Genomic DNA, 26,170 nt, shown 5'->3' with positions numbered 1-26,170 from the left:
CCAAGTTCAAATTCTTAAAGAATAACAAAGAGATCATTTCTTCCTAAAAGATAAAAGCATACCTCTATATTAACAGGTCAATTAGGACATCCCATGTTCAAATACATGTGGTAACTGAAAATCGGATAACAAATATTTAAGAACATGAATTAACAAGCTTTAAAAGCAAATTATAAATCTGTGCTTTCTATCCCATTGTGCCATATGTTATGAGTACAGCACTTATCAGAAGTATATTCATTTGAAAACTTAACTAAGGTTAGTTGTATAAAAAGCCAGTCCCTTAGAGTCACTTGTTTATCTTTCAATCTATAAATCTATAAAATCATGGATTTAATAAAAAGAAGGAAGGCATACTGTCCAAAACTACCAAAGACTAGCAGTAATTTTTCATTCAATTGTAAGCTCTTTGTGAGTAGATTTTGTTTCTTCTTCGTGTTAATTTGTATCCAATGGCCCTAGTTTAGTGCCTGGCACAGAGTAGATGACTAATAAATCTCTACTAAAAACAGAGGATCTATATATTACCCAAATGTCATTTTTGGATAAACTGTACTATGATAATTTTGTGAATAACAAACACTAGTAAATTCAAGAATCTACGTGAAAGAAAGTCTTTCCAATAAGTTCATACAAAGCATTGTATGTTTTAAATATCATAATTTAAGGGCAGTTTGAAGAAAAACATCTTATTTTTCCTCAAGTAAAAATTTTTTAAAACTAAATTTACACATGCTTTGCACATGGATACTGAAGAGTCTATTTAACACAATAGAATTATGGCTAGAATTCACATCACCTGATATATTTATTTCTTCCTATTTTTATGAAGAGGTAAGAGTTCATTTTGTTTTAAATTAATATAAACATAAAATTGTGAAGGTTCATCACTTACAGCAGCCATTTCAATGCACACTGCAATGATCCAACAGAGACCTTTCTGAAGTGACTATATTGCTCAAGACAATGAATGACTCCTCTTTATTTCCTTACTCCCTCCCAAATATATCAAGAATATTTATAATGTAGTAAACTTCAAAAGATTTATAAAAAAATTTTTCTTAAACATAAGTATTCAAAGAAAGATTACAGAGGTTTTTTATATTTTTAAACTTCCCTGAGCCATGTTATCTTCAAAATGTCTGCTGGCACAGGCAAGATAGTTTATGATGAAACAGCAGCCTCCTGAAAGCTGCTATGAGGAATAAGTAGATTTTTTAACTAAAGTACATTCATATTTGCTTAAAATTATACAAACCCAGGAGCAAATTGTACAAAATTATTCTGTTCAATTATCCTGCAATTAATTATTAGCAATTTTTTTCATGATGAATAAATTAAAATGACTAGTTTAAAATGCTAAAGATTATGACAAATGTTTTCACAGTAACTCCATTAAAAAATTTCTAGCTAAAAATGTTTAAGCTTAATTATTTAATCAATAATCCAAGTAATTGTGATAAAATGTTTTTAGCTAAGCAAAAAACATACACACACACACACCTACATTTTTAAAATAAACTTTAAGATTTAATCTTGCTTAAAAACCAGTGAAAAAAAAATTTTGAATGAATCTTTCACTTAAATGTCTGGATTAAATGTCCAAAAATATAAAATGTTTTTAATATACAACTGTAGATATATAAGTATTATTTAATTTTTGGATGGCTATAGTTTAATGCACATAAAACTGGGGAAATTAGGAAGAACTAAAGAGAAGACACTTTTGGTGCTTGTGCTATTTCTTCTCTCTCCAAAAAAAAAAACAAAAAACCTTTAGTTATTTGGAATAACCAAAGTTAAGGCTTAAATAGCAATTATTTTTCTACTGTGTGACTTTAAAAAAATAACCTTTGCTTCAAGAAAATTAATCCACAAATGTTAGATTAGAACTCATTTAAAAATAAAGTTTACATAGTAATATTGACTCAATTAAAACCTATCTTACAATAAACATTTTCCATTTATTCAAACTAAGATTTGCTTTGCTTTAAAAAGTTTCAATGTTATATAAATATGAATTTATAAAATAATTTAGTGTAGTTTAGTGATTTGCATTATAAAAATATCCACCATCAACCTTCTCCCACAAAAAAAAAAGTTTCTTTGCCTTAGGTTTGCTTTCCAAGAACATTTTAAATGGGATCCACATATAACTTAGGAACCAATCCATTCCATAGTTTTTTTTTTCTTTTTCTTTTTTTTGCTATACGATGTGAATTCAGACAAATCCCTCAAATTCTCTGGGGGCTCAGTATCCTCATTTGTAAAATGAGAGGAGTGTGCTAGATGATCCCAAGGTCTCTTCCAATTCTAAATTCTTTGAGCTGATAATATAAGTACTCATAAATATTTAATTCCAGTAGTTCTTAATCTAAAGTCTGAAATTAAACATATATATATATATATATATATATATATATATATATGTATGTATGTATGTGTGTGTGTAGATACATAATTTTTCCATGCAAATGATTTCCTTTTTAATCCTATTTCTCACAAGGGGTCACCAGACTGCCAAAGGAGACAGCATGACACCAACAAGGTTATAGAGCCCCTGATTTAGTTTCTTATGAAACTTCACTCCTTAGGGAAAAATAATTGGAAGCATCAATGGAAAGTGGTACAATCAAAAGTTTGTCATTTTTCACATATGGAAATTTTAAGGCCCAGAGAAATGAAGTGACTTACCCAAGGTCAGAGTTAAACCTTTATACTTGACTACAATACAGAGCACTTTTTCCACACCAGTTTATTAGGACACATTCAAAAAGTACTTCTCCAGTGTTATATGCCATTGGGATGGGGAAAAAAAACACTATAGTACTATAGTTACATATGAAAAATTTGGATATTGCCTCCATTATTTCTATGCCTCAAACTTCAGACAAAAACTCTTGCCATTTACACATTAAGTATAACTATTTATTGATTATTCCTTAAAAGGTGTAAACTACTTTTAAAATAACATAAATATAAATATTTTGTTCATTACTGATTTATCAAAAATCCAAATCTACTTTATTAATAAGCTTGAGTTTCTCCCACTCATCTTCATTGTTTTTTTAATCACTTTAATTTACAAAAATATTTTCCTGAATATGAAATTTACCTTTAACACAAGGTTAACACTTTAAAATATCTTTTATGATATTGAAATTTAGCTATCTGTCCAAATGAACAGGGAAAATATGCTAAAACTTCTGCAAGAATCAATAGTTTATCCATATGTTCCAACAATTTTTTAAATTTAATAAGATAGTTTTGTACTTTAAACTTATAGAATTTAATTAAAAAACAATAGTACATAGGCAAAATATCTCTCATAAAAGGACCAGTCATAGTCCCTATTCAGTACAGTTGGGTTTTAATCATTATGATTATCTTGTTTGCACAATTTGCTATTTCTTTTTTTCCCATGTTGTGCTTGCACTTTGACTACTTTACTATTTCTCTTGATACCAATATGCCTATCTTTTGGTCAATGATATCCATTCCCAGGGGGAAAAAATACCTAAACCACACCATATTTCTCTTTGCCAATGAAAAATAAAAGTCTCCTGAATTGGAATTGATTTTGATGCAATCTTTAAAATATAACATGTACTATGTTATTGAAAAATGATTAATTTGTAACAAAAACAAAACCAGAGACAATATCATCCCCCCAAAAATTAATATTTAAAAGACAAAACTACTAACCTTCTAGAAAAAAGCAGGTGGATCACCCAGTCTCCAGACATTTTAAGAATGAATTTGACAGGTTTTTCCTTTCACACTCATCAAGTAATCCCCCTTATTCCAAATATTACTTTTTTGGAATTTCACAACACTCTTTCTAAAACATAAAATAACAGGGATTCCTAAAATAAAATCTGGTGAACACTTCCATAAAGAATGGCCAGAATAAGGGGCAACTAGGTGGTTGGCCCTGAAGTTAAAAAGACCCGAATTCAAATATGACCTCAGAAACTTGACACTTACTAACTGGGTGACCCTTGACAAGTCACTTAACTCTGGGAATTTGCCTTGCCAAGAAAAAAGGAGGGTGGGGGAGGACAGTTCAATTTTGTTTATTAAAAGCTGTAAGCTAAAGGTTTTGTGGCAAAAAAATTAGTCGACACTGTTCAGTGAATAAAGAACAAAGTTTGTGTTTTAAGAAAAAGCCAATACTTTTAAGTATTATACAGTCTTCAGAAAGGATCTGTACTGAGGGCTAGTTATTAAAAGACCTTTAAAATAATTTACAAAGAAAATCAACCTTGCAAATTACAAAATAAATTAGTAAAAACAAAAACCCTTGCTCATTTACACCCTCAAATAATTGCCTATATCCATTCTGATCTGTTCACTGATAGTTAAAAGTAACTTGTAGCCTATAATCAAGAAATGTAATATAGTTACCTTATAAAAGCTTTTCTTTTTCCAATGGAACATAGCTATAGGGCTATTAATTATAGCTTGCATATACACAGTATTCTAAGATATTTGCTGAGTGTTTTTATATACTTTATCTTAGATGATACAGTAGATAAATACTGGATTTGAAGTCAATAAGATCTGAATTCAAATCTAGATACTTATTAACTATATGTCCCTAGGTAGTCACTTAACTTCCACTTTCTTATCTGTAAAATGAAGATAATAGTATCTTTCAGGATTCTTGTGAAAATAAAAAAAAAAAATTAAAAACCAAATCATTCACACAGCTCATTGCAAACCTTAAGACTTTACATAGTTATTACTTGATCCTAAAAATAGCCTTGTGTACTAGGCAGTATATTCATAACCCAATTTTACAAATGAGGAAATTGAGACTCAGGTTAAAAATTTGTGTAAGGTCTCCCCACCTATTAAAGAGTAAATTCAAGACCAGAATCCAAGTATTCTAGGAATTCCAAGACCAGTACTGATTTAATTAACCACAGAATATATTATTGGCTCTCAAAGATTTTTTAAAAACCAATCAGGTATTTATTCAAGAACTGATAGTCAATTCAAGTAGTGACTGTGTGTGTGTGTGTGGGGGGGTGTGTGTAATACAACAGTCACATTATCTTTTACTCTTTCCATTTCTTTATTTAGTATCTCATCAAAGAACAGAAATTTGGACCAAATTAAAAAAAACAAAAGAAAGAAAGAAAATCTTAACCCAAATATAATCTAATTGATGGCTAAAGAGAAGATTCACATTAAACTGTGGTATTCTTTTATTGTCCCACTACCTCCTTCTACTGACAAAGACAACCTTAGCTGTATACTCCCATTTGTTCCTTCAGGACATTCTGTTCTTTCAGGAGAATGGGCATTGCAACTGTTATCTGGGAAAGATATAATCTTGCTTTACTGCCAGAGCCACCATTGCCAGGGGGCAAACTGTATTGGAAGGAGTACCCACATAGAGGAAATAACAGATCTATCAAAGTAATTTAGGGGAAAAAATGCTACTGGTGAATATTGTGCTCATGAATACCTTATTTTTTCATGCTCGTATAATATCAACTTGGTTGGGAAAAAAAATTCCAAGACAAAAAAATGGGAGAATATCATTCAATAAACCAAGTCTTACTGAACAACAATAAAAGTTCAAATAAAAGAGAAGAGTGCAGAATCCCTTTTTAAAGGGCTGTGAACTGATATTTATGCTGCAAAAGCACCAAGAAAATATAGTAAAGACAAATCATGTATTAACTTATTCTGAAAGTAATATCTAGAATGAGATACGTTTCCTTATAAAATGCCAATATTATGAAAAGTTCTATCCACAAGATAGAACCATTGACATAGCAAAAAGATCACTATTAAACCCAATGTTTAATATTAAGAGTTTTCAGAGTATGATAAACTTTAAAACATTATGTAAAAAATAACTTATGGCAAATTTTCACTCCAGTTCTCCCTTAGTTTCTTTCATATAACTTCTTAATTGCAAAGTTTTCCATGTAGATATGAATTGTAAAGATGGGGGTGGGGAGGGAAATGATAATCAAACCAGATACCAAATAGTCAAGGCTACAGTCAAAGTACTTAGAATACTTATGTTTAACAATATCATTAGATATCACTGTATCCAACTAGAAATTGACAAAGCAACCAAGTGAAAGTACTCATAGAAATATACATGGTATATTTTGTTACACTTGGGAAAAGACCCAAATAAAAGGATCATAGTCCTAGAGTTAGATAAGTCCTCGAAGGCTACCTAAACCGATCCCTTCATTTTACAGATGAGGAAATTGAGGTCCACAAATGTAAGAAATTGCTTGTTAGTGGTCACCTCTTTGAGGACTAAAGAATGCTTAAATTGTTTGCCAAGTAGGGATATAAACATTATCTACCACCAAATTTTAACTAAAACACTATGTTAAAAGCATAGCTAAAGTGTTTATTAAATAAAAAATCACCAACAGCTGTTCTTCATCAGAGTTTTAATGAAATCGCAAATTTGCCCAGGAAAATACTATGAACTTAGCTACATTATCTTCTGATCTTTGAACTCCTAATTTAGTTAGTCAAAAAAGAATGACAGTTAACACTGTCATCGATTGTAATGATTGTAAGGCAACTCGGAGCACTGTATAGAACCACTCAGGTAAGAATATTTCTGCCAGAGTATGGGATACAGTTAGTAACTCAGCTCTAAAGCTGATATTCTGGAACCAAAAAAATACAAATAGGTACTTGTCTAGAAAAGATAGGTAGGAAAGATAACTTTCAAAACACCCAAGAGCCATTTCCTCAATATCTTGTAAATAAATGTAATTATACCTCAAGGTTGCCACTCCAAGATCTTAACTGGTAAATAAGTCTGGTAAAGTCTTGTCTTTTAACAAAGTCTGAATTAACACTCACAAAAGCCGATTTTATACACAAGGGGAAAACTATGAAAAGTTGTTTTATTTTTTCCTTTAAAACTTATTTTTAAGACAAAAGACGATAGCAAAAACCGTTTGTTAAAAGTGATGTAGTGCCGGCTCCCCCCAAGTTAAATTCCCAGGACTAAAAAACTCCAGACACTAATAGTCCAAGAGTGAACCTAACCACCACCTGCTTCATAATTTTCCTTCACGGCAACGCAATAGTATTTTATAAACGATCAATCCCATATTTTCAAGGTGGGCTTTCGGTTGCTTTTCACCAGACTACCCCAAAGTCTTTGGGTTTTCCTTCCAATCTCACGGAGACCCTCGGCAGCCAGAGGCGCCGTTCAAAGGATACATTTCAGGGCAAACAGTTCCAGTACGCACAATTTAAAAGGCTTCAGAAGCCCGGGATGAGGAAGGAGCTTTTCGAAGAGGTCAGCGTCGGCAAGAGCCAATTGACCACACGATTTGATTTCTCCCTTCCGAAGACCCCCTCCCCTCCCTTTAGACGCCATTAGGACACTCACTGGGCAGTCTAATGAAGGATGAGAGGCTACTTTCTTTAAAAAAAAAAAAAACAAAAAAAAACCTTCCATAAATATCGCTTTTCTCCAAATGCTCCCAAAAGGAGGAGAAAAATACTTGCTGGTGGCGAAAACCGAGTACCGGCAGCACAGAAAAGGCACAAGAAGGGGCGAGAGATGAAAGGAGAACTTTTTATTATTTGCATTTCCAGGGCGGGGAGCGGAGTCTGGACCTGTTGAGGGAAGAGGGATACGGAGGCGCCGCCAGGCCCGCGGCCCCGGGGCAGGAAGCCCGGCTCGCGCCCGCGTCCTTCAATAGCCCAGCGGCGGCAGCTGCCATTGCTTGCCCAACAACGAACCGCGCCGGCCGGCCGGTTGGGCAACCGCGCTCCGCCGCCCTTCTCCCCTCCGGTACTCCGCACCTCCTGGCCCTAGCCACACATACACACTCCACGTTCCGGAGGTGGAAGGTGCTCCGGAAGAAGGGTCCGGGCTACCGAGTCGAGTGCAGCCGGTCCCCGGCCACCACGCGACGCCCCGGCTTTCCCGCTGCCGACCAGGCCTCGGCGCGGTCCTTGCAAGGGAAGCTTTACCCACTGTCCTTTGAAAGCCACCGCGAGGCAAGGGGAGGGGATGCAGAGGGGGTCACTCCTCTAACCCCTCCAAAAAAAGACACGACATTCGTGCAGAAGCCACGACGCGAGGATGCGCCGCCCACGGACGCCCCCCCCCACCTTCCACTCCCCAGGTCGGGGAGCACCCCAGCGATGCCCCACGCGGTTCCAGCGGCCAACTTCGGCCGGGGCCCGAGGGAGCGAGCGAAAAAGAGGGCATGCTGCGGGATGGGAGTTGGGGTCGGGAGCACGACAATACCGGGTCCCCCTTCTCCAGGAATTCTCGCGGAGGACCCCCGCCCTCCTCCCCCCGGGAGTTGGTTGCTTCTCCCCACCATTATGCTTGGGCTCCTCGCCGCCGCCGCCGCCGCCGCCTCGGGCTCCTCCGGGCGCCCCCAGCCTCCCCCCCGCCGCGCGTACACGCACACACACTCACATCTACAACACATACACTCTCCCGCCCATCGCCCTCCTTCCTTCCTCCCCCCTCTCCGCCTAGCTCGGTTTTCCCAAGGCAGGGAAGGGCGGGAAGGAGCGGGAGGCGTCCCGAGGTGAGGGCGGGGTGGGGGGGCACAGCCTGCCTTGGGGCAGGTCCCCGTGGCCGCCGCCCTCCCTCCCCCGCGGCGGGGCCCGCGGGCTCGGGGCTCGGGAGTTTGGAAGGCGCCATGTTGATAATCCTCCATCACACAACCCGCCCCGGGAGAGAGAAAGCGAGAGACCCGAGGCGGGAGGGGGGGGGCGGGAAAGCAGCCGCGACAATGGAGGACGAGAAGGAAGGGGCAGCGGGGAGGGCGCGCGCGGGGGCCGCCTCAGGGCGGCGGGGGTAGAGTCCGCCCGGCGGGGTCCCCTTCGCCCGGCCGCCCCAGCTTCAGCCTCCCCCTCAGCCCGCCCGCCCGCCTCTTCCCCACTTACAGCGTCGCTCCGCTCCTCACCTGGTGCTGCGGCGGCGGCGGCGGCGGCGGCGGCGACGCGCGGGCGGGCAGGCGGCGGGCGGCGGGCTGGCTCCCGAGCCAGGGAGGGAGGGAGCGAGGAGGGCGCGGGGAGCAAGGAGGGAGGGAGGGAGGGGGACCGGAGAAGGGGGGCGGCGGCGGCGGCGGCAGCGGCGGGGGCGAGAAGTTGGGAGGCGCGCCCGCCGGCCTGCTTGGCTGCCGGGGGAAACTTTTCAATCCCTTCCCCAGGCCGCTGCTGCCTCCCCCTTCACATGTTGGTTTTGTGTGCGTGCGTGTATATGTGTCTGCGTGTGCGTGTGTGTTTTCCTTCCCTCCCCTCCTCCGCCCTCCCTCCTTCCTCCCCTCCCTCCTCCCTGCTCTCCGCTCCTTCTCTCCCTCGCTCTCTCTTTCTCCCTCTCTCTCCCCCCTTGGAGTTTTATTGTGTCTGATCCCCCTCTTCCCCCCCGTGTCCACAGGTCAGGTTTCTCGGGGTAAACAGGGTTGGTTTCCGAGGGTACGAGGAGGAGCAGCCGCCGCGTGGGGAGAAGGAGAACTCTAGCGGTTGCCTTCGGACTTGCTCCTCTCCCCAAGCCGGGATTAAAAAAAAAAAAAAATACCGTGTATTTATATGATGAAAATAAATCTGCATTTACACTCAGTCACCCAGAGCCTCCCTCCCCACCCCACCCTACCCTACCCCCCCCACACACATACACACTTCTGGATGCGATTTGTTGCAACTTAACACTTCTCCCTCTTCACGGATGTGGATTCTGTCGACACGTGTGAAAAACATATCATGCACACTTGAGTAATAATGAATAGTTACTCTAGGCAAACATTTAAACGGGAGCTTTCTTTTTCATTGTTCGTCAGTGGCAACTGTAAAAGGTGTGCGAGTGCGTGTGTGATTCTGGCAAGGCTTGTGTTTAAATGGGATTACACTATTGTATTTATGTCGGTTATATTCATGTTTTATGTGGTCCTGGGAATTCTATCCAAGGTTCAATAAGCCCCTTGCAAGCATTAATCTTTAAAATTACCAAAATCTGTGAGATAGTTTCAGTGCCTGATGTAGTGAAATGTAGTCAAAGAAAGTGGAAGGTACACTAAATCACATGCCTCATAGTACAGAAATATCTATTATTGCATTTCATTTTAGCAAGGACGGTACAAATAAGGATTAGAGAAAGAGATTATTCTTTACAATTGCCAGTTATAAATTAGACCACAAGAAATCCAGATGTTCAGTTTAGGAAGATAAGGTAGGAGGTGAGCTTGGCTTTCTAAGTCTGAGATTCCTTACTGAATACCTGACATTTGGGCCAAAAAACAACCAGTGCCGGTCTTCTGACCAAAAGTCTTTTCTCAGGTTCTTACCTGGTTATTAAATCTGATACTGTGCTGTAGCTGGAAACCAGTTGGTTAAGGGAATGCCCTAGGAATATTCACTTTTAGGACAACTCATCAGCCTTCTGCCAGGCCTTAAAGATTGGGTTAGAACTCTGAGCAATTGAACTCCCAGACATCCTTGTCTAGGTCTACTCTTTTTTTACTAGCTGGTCTGCTTCAGTTATTAAAGGAGAGCTTTATATACCAAATATCATGGTAACCTGGCCCATTAAGTAATTCCCAGCTTTGATTTACTTACATGTCAGGAGATTTCTAGTTACCTCATGGGATATCACAAAATTCTCAAAACAAAATTAATTTGAAGAACATAATACACAGCACTTTTGGAAGTGATGTTGGGGAGTACCAGGAAAATTAAGATAAAGAAAAGATGTGGCAATATTAAAGGAAAAGGAGGAATTAATTTCACCACTGTCTGTCTAACTGAAACAAATAAATCAACTTCTATGCAACTCAAATTCCCAGTCAATGAAATGGTGAAAATAGTTGGCCTGGGGTATTTCAGAAATAGCACATTATTTCATTTTTGTGTATACACACACATACACACGCTATGTTATTTTTGTATGTATTGAAAAAGGTTTCCTCTTAAGAAAAACTTGCCATATAAATCCAAGTTTTAATCCAATTATATTTTGCAAATCACTTCTATTTTTATCTCTGTTGCCTTTCTCATCAAAGACCAACTCATGCTTCTGTGTTTTCACTTTACATCACTGTTCTCTGACTTTTCCTATGAAGTTAACCTGACAATTTTCCCTTCCCATGGTCTTTTTGACCCACTTCATTCATCAAATGCTAATCTTTCCACAATCTAGGAAATAAGCACTCAACCCTGGCTACTTCTATCCACTTTGAAAAGAGGATGAGTGAGGGACTGAAGTATAAAAAATAGAAATGAGGTTTGAAAGGCACAAAGGGCACTAAGGAGTCAATGAATCAGAGAATATTAAATCTGGAAGGGACCTTAAATGTCATCTAGTTGAATCTCCTCTTTTTACACATGAGGAAAACACCCAAAGGGTGAAATGACTTCACAGTTAGTTTAATACAGCAAATCTGAAATTAGAAGTCAAATCTCGTTACACCTAATTGTCTGTATTTTTTACATTCAAAAATAGTTAACAGAAAATAAAACTATCTGAAGAACTAGGTAATTACCTCTCCTCACTTCCACTCCCCTCCCCCCACCAAAAAAAAAAAAGTTTGCTTCCTGACAGAAGGGAATGGTAGACCTATATATAGATTGACAGACAGACAGATACATAGACACATAGATATAGATAGATAGATAGATAGATAGATAGATGATGGATGGATAGACGGATGGATAGATAGCTTTGAAACTACAAAGACCTGGGTTCAAATTCTGCCTCTGGTATTATGATTGAACCTAATCAAATCACTTTAATCTCTCAGTCCTCTAATCTCTGCAGATTTTGATGCTGCAAATTATACAAAAGGTGCTGAACTGCTTTGGGTGAGAAGGTTATGACTAATCCCAATCCCTCTAAGAGCCCATCTCACATGTGTATATATATATATATATATATATACCTCAAATTCTATTATGTTGCATAAGCAATTTACCATATATTCTAAGTCTATCCTTAGGATTTCCAGAATCCCTCTTTAAGAATTTTTAGCCCACACACCTGCTCCCTTTTTAGGATGAAAATTATAATATATATGTGTGTATATACAAATTATGATATTTCTTAGTTTATAGGAAAGAAATATAAAGTTCAATAAATTAATGAATACCACACTTTTACAAATTTGAATAATAATAAATGACATTTATATTGTGTTTGAAGATTGTTGTTTCTCCATTTCAATTATGTTTGATTCTTTCTGACTCCATTTGGGGTTTTCTTGGCCAAGAAACTAGAGTTGCCTTTTCCTTCTTCAGTTCATTTTACAGATAAGGAGCTGAGGCAAATGGTGTGAAATGATTTGCCCAGAGTTATACAACAACTAAGTGTCAGAGACTGGATTTGAACTCAGGAAGATGAGTCATCCTGATTCCAAGCCTGGAATTCTATCCACTGCTCCAAGTAGCTATCCATTTTAAGACTACCAAGCAATATAAAGACACATATACAATTTGATTATAATGTAAGTGATTCATACTAACGAAAGAGGCTTAAGAGATTGACTACTAGGTTGACAGCTTTGGGGGAGGAATGGGTTAAGTAAGATAAGCAACCCAGACATACTTGCTGGATCTTTTTAATGCTGAAGTATTTCCAGTACTGAATAGATTGATTCTTTAATATTCTATGTTGCTAGTCAACAAATGATGTAGTTTCATCAAGAAATCTCCAAATAAATTGAGGCCCTGTGTAGTAAGGCAGAGAATGAACTCCCTGTCCTTTCTCTAGTAGATTTGGAGTTAATTCTTGGATGACACCACTGGCAACAGTAAAAAAAAAAAAAAAAAAAAAAAAGGCGGTGGCGGGGGGAGCTTTCTTCATTCAACAAACATTTTAGATAAGTACCTTCAATTCACAAAGCACTGTGACAGGGCCTGATGGAACTGAAAAGATAGGAGAGGGTACCCTGCTCTCAAGCAGGCTGGAAGAGGATATGACATGCACACAAATAACCATAATTCAAACTAGACTAGATAAGGGAAGCATAAAGTGCTGTAAGAAGTAACACCACACTCCCAATTCTAGACTCTCCTTTTCTTCTCTAACAGCAACACTGAAAGAATTTTATAGGACTTTTCAGAACACTTTTCTCATGATACCACTATTATCTAGATGGTGTGTTATGATCTACACTTTATAGATGAGAAAACTGAAGAATAGAAGTGTGAGGTCTTGTGTATTGTCACACAGGCAAAAGTCCAAAATCTGGCCCAGTTGTCCTGATTTCAAATACAGTATTCTTTCTAATATCACAGTATATGACGACTAATACACATAGACAGTTTCAAGTTCTTAACTAAATTTTTATTATAAAGGGATAGAATTGGAGGGTAGATTGCAAATATAGTTGACTTAAAGCACAGGTGCAGATTCCCATTACTAAGCCTCATTTTAAAATGAGGCCTTCCAGGCATTTTGTGTTCTTACACTCTCCTCTTCTAGTCTTGAATCCTGTCCTCACTATCTAACACTGCTTCCTTTTAGCCCTAGATTAAACTGTTATCTTTTGGTCTACTCTTAGTGGTTCAAGGAATAGAATTTTTTTTTTTTCTATTTGAGTTCTAGATTCTCCATCTCCTTTTTTATTTTTGCTTCTGATGGAAATTGTTGTGTCTCTGTAGCCTGTCTGAGGTTTACAGGGCTCATTCAAAAGATTAGAACAGAGACAAATCTCTTCTGCCCATTCAACTTGAAGCAGCAAATACTCTTTGGAAAGATAGTTGATGAATGTTTCTGCCTATCACTAAAAAGTGAAAGCTAAACTCAATGTACTAGTTGTATATTTGTTTCAGTGGAGTTTCTTAATGGATAAGTAAATGGAATGAGAATGCTTTCATAGAATCTTTGGATCCTTCCAAAACAAGGGACATAGTCCAAATGCTAATATAAGTACCAAACTCTTCGGAAATAGCACAATTTAAGGTTAGATTGTTCTTACTTTAATAGAGTAAAGTCTCTTCCTTTAACAAAATTATCAGCTGAATCTCACTTCATAACATACTCTTGACAGTTTGGAAGCACCAGTTGCCCAGTGTATGGAGCTAGAGCCTGTAGAAATTCTTTCAATATGTATTGATAATTAATTCGTCCTTGATATACATTCAACATCCTCAGTAGACTCAAACATAGGTAGTTGCTCTGTGGAACTGTAGTCTACAATGGGCAGTTTCTCACAATGAACATAAATGTAACTTAGATTCAGTATGAAAGGTAACTTTTATCATTGGATTAGTGATGTGTCCAATTTGAATATTACTAGTTACTCTGAAAGTATCCTTAAAGATCCTATATTTTCTTAGATTTTCAGTGAAATTCCAGTAAGGACTTCTTGCAAAAATGTAACAAAAGGAATATAATCAGGAGTTAAAAGTAGGAGGCTACTTAGAATACTATGTATAATGTCAGACCGTCTATATTACATGTTTTTGCTTATTTGTTTTTCTTTGTAACAAGACATTTCATAGAGGAGGAGTATGGCTGTGTGGTAAAGACAAAAGGTATCAATGAAACATTTCATTACAAAAGAAAAACATTTGTACTTGAAGCATACAAAAGATGAGATTCCAATCAGCTATACTTCATAGAATATTAATTTGTATCATACAATCAAATAATGATTACAGTAAACTACATTTTTAATACAACCACTTCTATTTAGGAGACAAATCTCCAAAATTAAGGAGGGTCCTTGTAGTTTCAATGCACAATAAGTGATAAATAGATCCAGCAATATATAGAGCTTGTTCTTTCAGTTAACAATAATTCTAAAGTTAGAACTTCATTCATCAATAACACCTCAAAACATGAAGTGTATAATAACAATCAAATAAGAAACTGCCTAATAACAGGTCAGCCATGACATAGTTTCATCCCAATTAATTATACCATTATTTCTGTAAAGAAAGAGTTAAGAACTCTTTGTATTATGGATCCCTTTGGCAAGCTTGTGAAGCTTGGGGAACACTTCTCAGAATAGTATTCTTAAGGGGCAATTGGGTGTCACAGTAGATAGAGATCTTGCCCTGGAGTCAGAAGGAGCTCAATTCAAATTTGAACTCAGTTACTTCTAGCTATATGACTCTAGGCAAGTCACTTAACTCTACTTGCCCCAATTTTCTCAAGAGTAAAATGAGCTGAAGAAGGCAATGGCAAACCACTTCATTATCTTCACCAAGAAAACCCCAAATGGGGTGAAAAAGAGTTGGAGATGACTCAAATAGCTATACAACAATAATTGGATTTACACTCCCTCAAGTCTAGCTATCATGGAAAACTCTGAATCATTTTCCTTCAGAGATCACATCAGATGTTCTGCCCCGTGCCAGCATTGTCAGGCTCTACAAAATAACCTTGCATTGATTTATGTATATAAGAGATACTGTGTTGTATGGCAGATAAGCAAACAACCTTCAAATTAGGAAGATCTGAATTCAAATTCTGTCTGGGACATGTACTAACTGTTTGAATGTGGGCAGATGTTCTCTATCACTCAATAGGCAACTCTCAGACTAAATTATGAATCTGTAATGATGGAAGGAGCTTCTGTTCTGGAAGGTTCCTATATTAAAAAGACTAATGCCCATGGTGGGTGCAGGGAAGGAATGGCTTCATTTTTGTTTTGTTTTCATGCACCTAGCATGAGGTTTTGCAAATTGGAAACACTCAATGAATGTTTGTTAAATTTAATTGAAACTCCTTTACCTCTTCACAGTTATCAGAACCTCCCACTCCACCCCACAGTAGTCCAGCTGTATAAATCTCTAGAGACTATATGGTACAGTGGAAAGAACATGAACTTTTCAGAAGATGTGAGTTGTATTCTCAGCTCTTATATTTACTAGTTGTGGGATGGTGAACAATTCACTTAACCTCTCTGAGATTCAGTTTCTTCATCTGTAGAATTGAGAAGATTAAGACCTTCACAAAGTTGTGAGTTAAGACTTTATAAACCACAAAGTGGTATGGAAATGTAAACCCTCACAAAGCTCTAATTTATATTTTCATTTAGGTATTCATTTAACCAGGCAGTTGCCTTAGGAAAGTTCCCCAACTTCCTTTTCTTCCTCTAACATTTAAAATAATCATGACCCCATACTTTGATCACAATTCATAGCTTCTACCCTTTGTTGTAGCCTGTCAAATGAGATTATATATAGATAGATAGATAGATATAGATATAAACATATATCTATATCTATCTATATATATAATGCTTAGTACATTGCTTGGCATAAAGTAGTTGTAATAACTGCTATTATTCCTCTTAATACACAATTCTCTTGATACACAATTACTTTTTTGGAGAAAGAGAGGTATTTTGTCCCATAATATTTTATCAGTTCTGCAAATCTGAAATTCAGTAAAATAGTATTACTTAAAATGATGGACAATTTCTACTGGTTCTAGCTCTGTGAATTACATAACAATTTCAATACAACACAATTTTAGTGATCTTAAATCAATGGTTTCTCTTTGGTTCTTAAGTAGCAGTTGCAATGTGTCATTCTTTTTCAATCTTCAATTTAAAAAAATTATTAATTTGCTTTTGAATTTATCATCTAGGAATTTTGTAATAACAAATGAAAACAAATAAGAAACATACCAAGATCCTCACAATTGTGTATTTGGGATTTTCATTATCTCGTTCTGTAACCAACTCACAATTATTTGCTGAATGGGAATGTTGATCCCTCAGTACACTTAATGCAGGTGTCAAACCTTTGAGAAGCTACATTTACATATACATTTACATATATATACACAAGAAAGTGGAGTAAGACACAGACTAAAACAATGAATTTGACCTTTGGTCTTGGATTTTCCCCAGGGCCTTTTCTTCACTCACTCACTCACTGTGAATCACCTTGAGAGATTATGTAGTTTTCTTCATTTTTATATTTTATTTTCCCCTCCCATTACATGTTAAAACAAGAGATTATGTGTTTTTAAATGGCAAAATAAACTTAGTTTGATGAGTTGAAAAGAGAATGAAATGGAATTCTTCTATGGAAGAAGAATTCAATTCTTATTGATATTCTTAGTTCTTGAATGTTTGTTTGTATATGATGTAGAATAGGACTGCTAAATAAACATGATCCAAAGGTCCACAGCCTCTCACACTCCTGACTTTGGCTAAACCATATCAATCAATCAATTTTAAATAAAACCAGTGAGATTATTTATAAAACCATAGGAGGGAACCAGTACATTTTAAATATTGCAATACTAAGTAAAGTCACTTTTTACAAGATCATATACAATTAGTCAAAGACTAAAAAATGCTTATTCTTTTTCCCTCTCCCTTTTCTCCCTCTTGAAAGAATCAGTGAAATTGCCCATTCAACTTCAAAGAACAATGGGGAAAAATTCAGATGTCTTAAGAAAGAAGTAAATTAAATTTAAAGTGAAATTCAAAGAGGAAAAATGAAAGTTAAAAATTCAAATACAACAAAACACAGCATTAAATTATACTTCTAATAAATCAATAAAGTTCAGGTATGCATTTCTCAGGGGTTTTTTTTTGGGGGGGGGGCTTTACTATCTGTGCATTTTCCCTAGATAAATTTGCTTTTGTGTATATACAATGTTCAGATGAAATCAGACCATCAGGTACATTTGCACAATTTATTCCATCATTAGCTCTGACCTCAACTGAAAAATGGATGCCTGCAAATACTCTCTCTCTTTCCTTTTTTAACCTAGTGGTTTTAAAAAGTGCACTGCAGGCCTTAAATACACCTGCTGGGAGCTCTCCCTGTCACTATGTGACACTCTATAACAAATGTTGTTGCATAGCACTATATAATAAAAATTACTCCTTTTCCCTCCCTCTTTCACATTGCTACTTCTCTGATGTTCTCTCTTTTGCTTCCCTCCTGTTCTCAACCAGTAGTTAAGCCATGTATTTCTTTCACTATACACAATAAATTCATGGCTACACAGGGAATTGTTATCCATTCTTTTTCTTCCTATTCTCCTGCCTGCTGCCCTTATTTTGACACTATCACCAGACCATGGACAACTAAGGGAGAGGTAATGGAATTCACTTAGTCTATTTTGATGCTCATTAGTTCTGATAGAAGGTTTGGTAGAAGAGGAAGACAAAAATGAAGTGTAGGCATTATGTGCATGGATATTTAGATTTATAGATAGTTGGTTTTTATTGCTGCCATTCCTGTCCTCTATTACTATCTTGAAATATCATAATGAAACTGTTAGTAAGGGCACCTAACCATCTAGGTAAACAAAGCAAGATAGACAATCAAAATTAAAATTAGCTTTTTCGTGTTTTGTTTTGTTTTGTTTTTTGAAAAGCAGAATTATAACAGGGACAGATTGTGTAGGATGTTGCCCCAAGATAGCAAAATTCATAGAGCTCAGATAGCACTTTCATTCTTATATCACAGGAGCAACTATGCTTAAATCCTAGGCATAAGAACAGAAAGATAAGAAATGGTGCTCTTCTTTCTCCACCATAGCCACACTCCAGTTATAGCTCATAAGGGACATGATGATTTTCCTGGCACTATCTCTGAGACAGTAATATCTAGAAAAATTACATTAAAAACCCCTCAAAACCATCATTTGTGTAGGAAGATAATAATTCCCATGCATTAGCTAGGTTTTGTATGTTTGTGTGTACATATATACATATGTGTGTGATGACAGATGTAAGCAAATCTTTTAAAAATGTACTTGAAGTCAAGTCATATTTGTATTTTAATGTGACTTAATTTTTTTCATATTCGTAGGTTTGTTTTTCTTTTTGTTTTTTGTTGGTTTGTTTGTTTGGTTGGTTAAGGCACTTGGGGTTAAGTGACTTGCCCAGGATCACCCAGCTAGTAGATATTAAGTGTTTGAGGCTGGGGGAACCCAGGTCCTTCTGATTCCAAGGTCAGTGCTTTATCCACTGTGCCATTTAGCAAATAATTCCATATTCTTTAAAATAATATTTGTTTAGCTTTGGGAACAATAATTCAATGGACAAATGTAATTTAGTTAGGAAAAAGTTTGTAGCCAACTTTCCAGGAATACCTCTATTACATAAAATGAAATAAAATAACACTAGATTCTCAACTCTTAAGAGCAGTCCAATAAAAGAAGTTGAGTATAAGGCATAGCTCTTATCCAGGAAAATCATCTTTCAAATTTTAATACAAATATTACAAATTATATTTGTTGTTGAAATCGTATTTTAAGAGTCAGGATACTTATAAAGATGGAAGGGGAAAGTTACTTCATGCTATTCAATACAGAATATAATGTTTAATGTGATAAATAACTTTTCTGAAGCTAGAGACTTTTGAAGTACTTGCCTGGCAAATACTAAATATTTAATAAATGGTTACTTTCTCTCTCTCTCTGTCTGTCTCTCTGTCTCTCTCCATCTCATAATCTCATCCATCATTTCAGATAATAATCTCAATTAGATGACTTTTTAAAAAGGATTAAATGTTATATAACAGTGATTTATACACATACAATATTAAAAACACATACATCATATGTGTGTATATATTTTTCTACTAAATTTTTAATAATGGCTTTTTATTTTTAAAAATACATGTAAAGATGATTTTCAATATTCATCCTTATTAAATTTTTTTCCCAAAATTATTCATTCCAAATTTTTCTCCCTCCCTCCCTACTTCCCTCTCCTCTATAATCAAATATAGGTTAAACACATGCAATTCTAAACATATTTCCATACTTATTTTGAGGAACAAAAATCAGATCAAAAAGGAAAAAAAAATAAGAAAAGAAAAGCAAGCAAACAATAACAATAAAAAAGGTGAAAATACTATGTTGTCATCCATATTCAGTCCCCATAGTCCTTTTTCTGCGTGCAGATGGCTCTATCACAAGTCTATTGGAATTGGCCTGAATCACTTCATTGTTGAAAAGAGCCAAGTCCATCAGAGTTGATTATCACATAATCTTATTGTTGCTATATACAATTCTACTTAAAATTCTAATCTCTGTCCATTAAAGGAAACTATTAAGACAAGGGCTGATAAATAAATAATTTTTAGATAGAGAAATTACTAGAAGTGGGTCTTTAGAGCTTTTTCTCAAGATAATGAATTAAAGAGAAACTAAATTTAGAGGTTTATTGACAACTCTTGGCAATTATTCCACAACATTGAAATGAGATTTCAGAACCCAGTAAACAAGAATAATTATTTAAATCAGAAGTATAACTTGCTATCACCCTGCTTCCAATGCTTAAGGAAGGGTGATTATTAGAGAATGAATACTTGTTTTTCAAATTTATGTTACTCAGCTGAGGCACAAAAAATTCCAGTTAGGTTATAATTTTTAGGTACATATCTTCTTAAAATTTTGATTGATGTTTGATTTTTATTATGAAATTCCACACAAATTTTAGCAAAGTGTTAGATAAAGTATATAGAGATATGGAAAAAATACAATCAAGTGACACTGTGGATAGAATGTGGACACACTCTGGAAGAATTGAGTTCAAATTCAGATTCAGACACTTAATTGTATTGTTGTTGTTGTTGAATCATATTCAGTTCTTTGTGATCCTGTGGGCCTGTGGATTTTTCTTGGTAAAAATATTGGAGTGGTTTGGAAGAAAATTATATTTCCTTCTCCAGTGGGCAAAGGCCAACATAAATTAAGTGACTTGTTCAAAGTCATATAGCTAATAAGAGTCAGATAAAATTTGAACTCAAGTCTTCCTGACTCTAGGCCCAGAGCTCCATCCACTGACCTTCTAGTTGCCTCACTTAACTGTATGTCTCTTGGCAAATATCTGACACACTTTCCCCTCATCTCTAAGGTGGGAATAATAATTTTGCCCACCTCCTACAGTTGTTGTGAGGATGAAATAAAATAATATTTTCTTTGTAAACGTTATAGCAATATCTAAATGTAAGTTATTATTATACAATATAGTGATATGAATTTAGAAGTGATTAGATTGCTGTCTCAAAGACTAATTATTAATGTAAGGTCAACATAGCAGTAGGCCCAGAAGAGAATCCTCCAGTGATCTGTTCTTGACCTTATGTTTTTTAAATTTTCACCAGTAACTTGAATAAAGGCATGGATGGCACACATCAAATTTGCAGATGATACAAAACTGGGAGGATAGGTAACATAAAGGGTGAAAGTTAATATATAAAAAGATTTTGATAAGGCTAAAGATGAATTTGATACTATAATATAGAAGTCAATAGGAATAAATGTAAAGTCTTTCTTTTGGGAACAAAAATCAACATCACAAACATAAGGTAGGGGAGGCATAGTAAGGCAGAAAAAGATGCAGAGTTTTAGTGGCTTATAAACTGATTATGAGTCAATAGAATCTAATACTTAAAATGATCTGTTTCTTGGGTTTGGATGTTTACTTTAGGTGGCAATCCATCTATACCTACCTATTCTCTGAAATACCTATTCAGGTATTCTCCATAAATCCATTCAGGTTGTTTCCTCATGGCAAGCAAAATAGCTAATGTTCTTTTGCTCTATTTTAAGAGAAGGGCGATAGAGGTAAAAGTCCTACTGTTCTCTGTTCTGGTTAAGCAATATCTAGAGTATTGTATTTGGAGAAGATGCAATGGAGGGCACTTGGGATAGGGTGAAAGGCTTTGAAACCATGTCTCTGATTTTTAAAGGATCACCTAAAACTGCTAAAGATATTTTATTTGGCAATTAAATATTTGGGGGGGAGGGGATCAAAAAATAGCATGATCTCTGAACTCAAGTATTTGAAGGTCTGTCTTGTAGGAAAGAGATTAGAATTACTTTCTTTGGCTTCTGAGAACAAAAGAAGAGCAATGGATAGAAATAAAGAAACAAAAATCAGGAAAATCTCCTAACAAGTAGAGTTATCCAAAGGTGAAATATGCTACCTTGGGAAGATATATCATTATTAGAAGTCTCCATCATTAGAGGTCTTCAAGCAAAGGCTGGATGACTGCTTTGTATGTTGTAATAGGGATTTCTTTTTTGGTATGAGTTGAACTGAATAATCATTGAGCTTCCTTCCAGTTCTAAAATTCTGAGATTCTGTGAAATAAAATGTAACCTATTACATTCAGAAATAGAAAATTATAGAAATTGAGAGCAAAAAGACACTTTGAGAGCCATTTAATCCAAATTACAGTATATATAAAAGGAATCCCCACTATAGCATACCTGGTAAATTGGGCATGTTCCAATATACACTGCACTCCCTCCCACCCTGACTCCTGATAACAAAAGGAAAAACATTATTTTCCCTTTGATTTTCTTTTGTGTAGGCCCAGGATGTTTTCAGCTGAGTACACCTTGGTTATTTCAGTAATTACTTCCTTGAAGAAATCCAGTCTGTTCAAACTCAATTCTGTTAAGAGTGAATTGATGCTATCAGGTAAAAGAGAAGGACTCTTCAAGGTTATGGACAGGGCTAATAAAATGTTATTATACCACATCCCTATAGGTATGTGTATGTGTGTATGTCTGTATACATACATATATAGTTTATATTTATATGTAGACATATATTTAAATATAAACTATATACATATTTATACATACATGTATATATATAAACACTTATATGTATCATTACATTACATTAAAATACCTTAATCCTGAGGACAAGGTTCAATTTTTTAAAGCTCAAAGTTGAAATGAATGAATATTATTAATATTAGGAGGATATATTTACGTGTACACATTTGTGTGTGCACGTTTGTGCACTAACAAAGGAAACTTTTCAAACTAAAGCATTTGGTTCAGAAATGGTTAAACCTGGAATGTCACAAATAATTTTCTTTAATAAATTTGTATTTGGCATTTTAAAATCATATGTAAAAATAAAACAATTATTTAATTTAAAAAGAAATGACCAAAAGAAGTCTACTACATTTATGTCATATATACTCTTTTCTGTACTAATTTAAGTATTGCACTAGAGCAGTTATAAAAATGAAAAAGCTAATTGAAACGAATTATTTTTTCATTTATCTGGATTAAAATTTGTTTTGTTTTTTTTTTTTAATTTATTTCTTGCCCAACTCTGTGTAGCTCAAATTCACCCAGTAAAGTCCAATGAATTTTTTTTTCCCCAGTGAGGAGCCTGTCATAACCATAATCACTTGGTTAATACCCAAACTCTAAGTTGATATGTTGGGATATCATTTTGTCACTATTCTAGCTTTGGAACCTAGAAAACAAGTTTTCTTTACATGAAATAACCAGAATTATGCCATTGATTTTTAATATGAAATATGCAAATGCAAGAATGGTATCTTTCTGTTCTCAAATTTGTCTTCATTGGAAGGCAAAAGAAATAATCCAAAAATAACAATCAACTAGGAGCCACACTCTTCCACCACCAATGCATATTAGTTTATATATGGGTGAGTGCAAACACAGCTAGCAGGGAGTCCTTTGTTTTGAAAAACACATATACTTGGGTCAATTTACAATTCTGCATTAAAGCTCTTGATAATCTTGATCCTATTCCTTCAGGTAATGTTTGGCACCTGCTGGGAAACACTGAGTCACTTTTAACTGTTCCTGTTCTAATCCACAAAACTTTTCTGCTGGGCAAAAGAACATCTCTCCTTTCAAACAGGTCTTCTAAGGACATTTATCTGAAGAACAGTTTTCATTTAGGTTCTTAAAATAGTTGATGTCTTTCCTCAAATATTTTAATTTGAGGGACCATGTTTCTTTTCAAACTGATTTTTATTAGTGATCTTTATACGAATATATTTTTTTTTGTCTCCTTTCAGCAATCAAGAATGTTAATGTAACAAAAGGGTAAGCTTACATTTGGAAAAGCTGGTGAAGTATTACTATTATTTGGTAGCAATGCCAAAGCTAAGGAAAAAGATTTATTGGGCATTTGGCATGCATTGCTTAATAAATTGACATGCTTGGAAGCTCTAACCTTTGTTTCTTCAGTTCTTTCATCTTTCACCCACTACAACATATAGTAGGAGGCAGTGGAAAGAGTCTTCAGAAGTCAGAAGTCATAGCCCTATTTCTGTCACATACTCATTTTATGCCAAAGAGTTTATGTGACTTGCTCAAGGTTATAGGTAGTTAGTGAGAAAGGCAGGATTAGAGCCAAAGTCTTATGCTGTCCTTTAATCCTTATGCTTCTTAGTGTTCTTATTTATAAAATAGGAATAATGTCTGACCCAACTACATTATCATCATTGAAAGAATCAAATGACATATGTATAAAAAGGCTCTAAATTGACAAAGTACTATACAAATATAAGAAATTGTTATTTGAGGATTGGTAAACATGATGTAATTAATCAATTCTTTAAGCCCATATCATTCCTCAAGGTTAGCTACCAGTTCCCCTTTTAATCACCTAGAATCACAAGGCCTTGAATTGTTTTCTTTATATAATAAAAGACTTAGACAAAGTAAAGAATATCTTAGAAATTCAAGACACAACTTACCTCTAGTAGACCACTCTTCCTTAAGGATCTGTAACATTCCTGTGACTATTAGCAGGCAACCTGGGTACTTCTTTCTGTCTATCCTCACATTTTGCTGTTTCTCATTTTTTGGCCTTTTCCAGTAGATAATACAAATTACTTTCTCCCCAGCTATAAGCTCTGTAGAAGCTGATTTGATTATAGAAAAACTTCTGTTAACAGTGTTACAATCCTTTCATATTTTCAGGGAATCTGTATCTGTCTAAATTATCCATTAATTTACTCCTGAACCTCATAACCTTATCTGCCATGCAAAGGGTCTTGTCAGGTGAAGTTAGTTTCTTAGATCACACAAGTAGGTTTTTTCTTTCTGTTTTAGATATTTTGTTCTGGCAAGGTCATGTGGCCACAAGGTCACAGAAAAGCAATGAGTGACTTCCCCTCCTACTCATTCCTGGCATGGCCTAGTGGCAAAGTTCTGTGACTTCCAATACAACTTAGCAATGATGTTCTATAATCTGTGGGCCCCAGCCCCTGGTCCCCAATGAAGACAAGCAGTTCTTTGACCCTCAATACAACTCAGTAGTGAGGTCCTGCATCCCCATGCAAAAAACTTGGGACAATGCCTCTTCCATTGGAGGAACAGAACCCAACTTCATCTTAAAGTTAAAAATCATGAAACAGGCTAGCAAAAACCAAAACAAAACAAAAAAAAGAATTTGACCATAGAAAGATACTGTGCTTACTGGGAACCAAAACAAACTTAGAAGAGGATAACAATATTAAAATAGCTATATGCAAAATCTCAAAGCAAAATGTGACCCAAAAAGAACTCCTGAGAAAACTTAAAAAGGTTAGAAGAAAAATTGGAAAAAGAAAATTCAAGAGGATCATGAAAAAAGGAGTTAACTTTGCAAAAGAAGCATAAAAAATAGAAAAGGATGGAAAATTCCCTGAAGAAAAAAATATTGTTTAAAAAAGTAGAATTGGCCAAATGGAAAGGAGATAATAAGAAGCTCATTGAAGAATAATTACTTAAAAATTAGAATAGGTCAAGTGGGAGCTAATCGCTCCATGAGATATCAAGAAACAAAACAACAATAGCAGCAGCAACAACAACAAAACCTCCTCCAAATCCAAAAGAATGAAGAAAAATAGAAGATAATGTGAAATAACATACTGGAAAAACATCTGGCCCGGACAATAGAATCAGGAAAAATAATTTACAAATTACTGTAGTACTTGAAAGCCATGATAAAAAAGAGACTGGACACCATATTTCAAGAAATTATCAAAGAAAACTCTCCCAATATCCTAGAACCAGAGAGTAAAATAGAAATTGAATGAATCAACCAATCCTCCTGAAGGATCTTAAAATGAAAACTCCTAGGAATATTGTAGCCAAATTCTAAAGCTCCCAGGTCAAGAAGAAAATACTGCCAGTAGCCAGAAAGAAACAATTAAATATTATGGATTACACCGAATTAAAACAGCTTCTACCTTAAAGGATTAAAAAATTTGGAATATGATGTTCTGGAAGGTAAAGGATCTAGGATTACAGCCAAGAATCACCCACCCAGCAGAACTGAGTATAATCCTTCAGGGGAAAAAAGTGGATATTCAATGAAACAGAGGACTTTCAAATATACCTGATGGAAAGAATAGAGCTGAACAGAAAATTTGATTTTCAAAGCAAAAGTCAAAAGAAGCATAAAAATGTAAATAGGAAAGGCAAAACAAGGAATTCAATAAG

The 26,170-nt window shown here is 35.8% G+C and overlaps 1 protein-coding gene across 1 annotated transcript in view; it reads right to left on the bottom strand.

The window, feature by feature from the left end:
• Positions 1–9,047, bottom strand: part of ZMYND11 (zinc finger MYND-type containing 11) — a 144,005-nt gene extending 134,958 nt beyond the window's left edge. Inside the window, exon 1 of the mRNA XM_031939593.1 lies at positions 8,917–9,047. The gene's annotated coding sequence lies outside the window, so the exon portion shown is untranslated. The remainder of the gene's footprint in view (positions 1–8,916) is intronic.
• Positions 9,048–26,170: the final 17,123 nt, after the last annotated feature.

Source organism: Sarcophilus harrisii, chromosome 5, assembly GCF_902635505.1.
Source record: "Sarcophilus harrisii chromosome 5, mSarHar1.11, whole genome shotgun sequence".
NCBI lineage: Eukaryota > Metazoa > Chordata > Mammalia > Dasyuromorphia > Dasyuridae > Sarcophilus > Sarcophilus harrisii.
The sequence above is the reverse complement of the archived record's forward strand: the minus strand, read 5'-3'. Positions and strand labels throughout refer to the sequence as shown.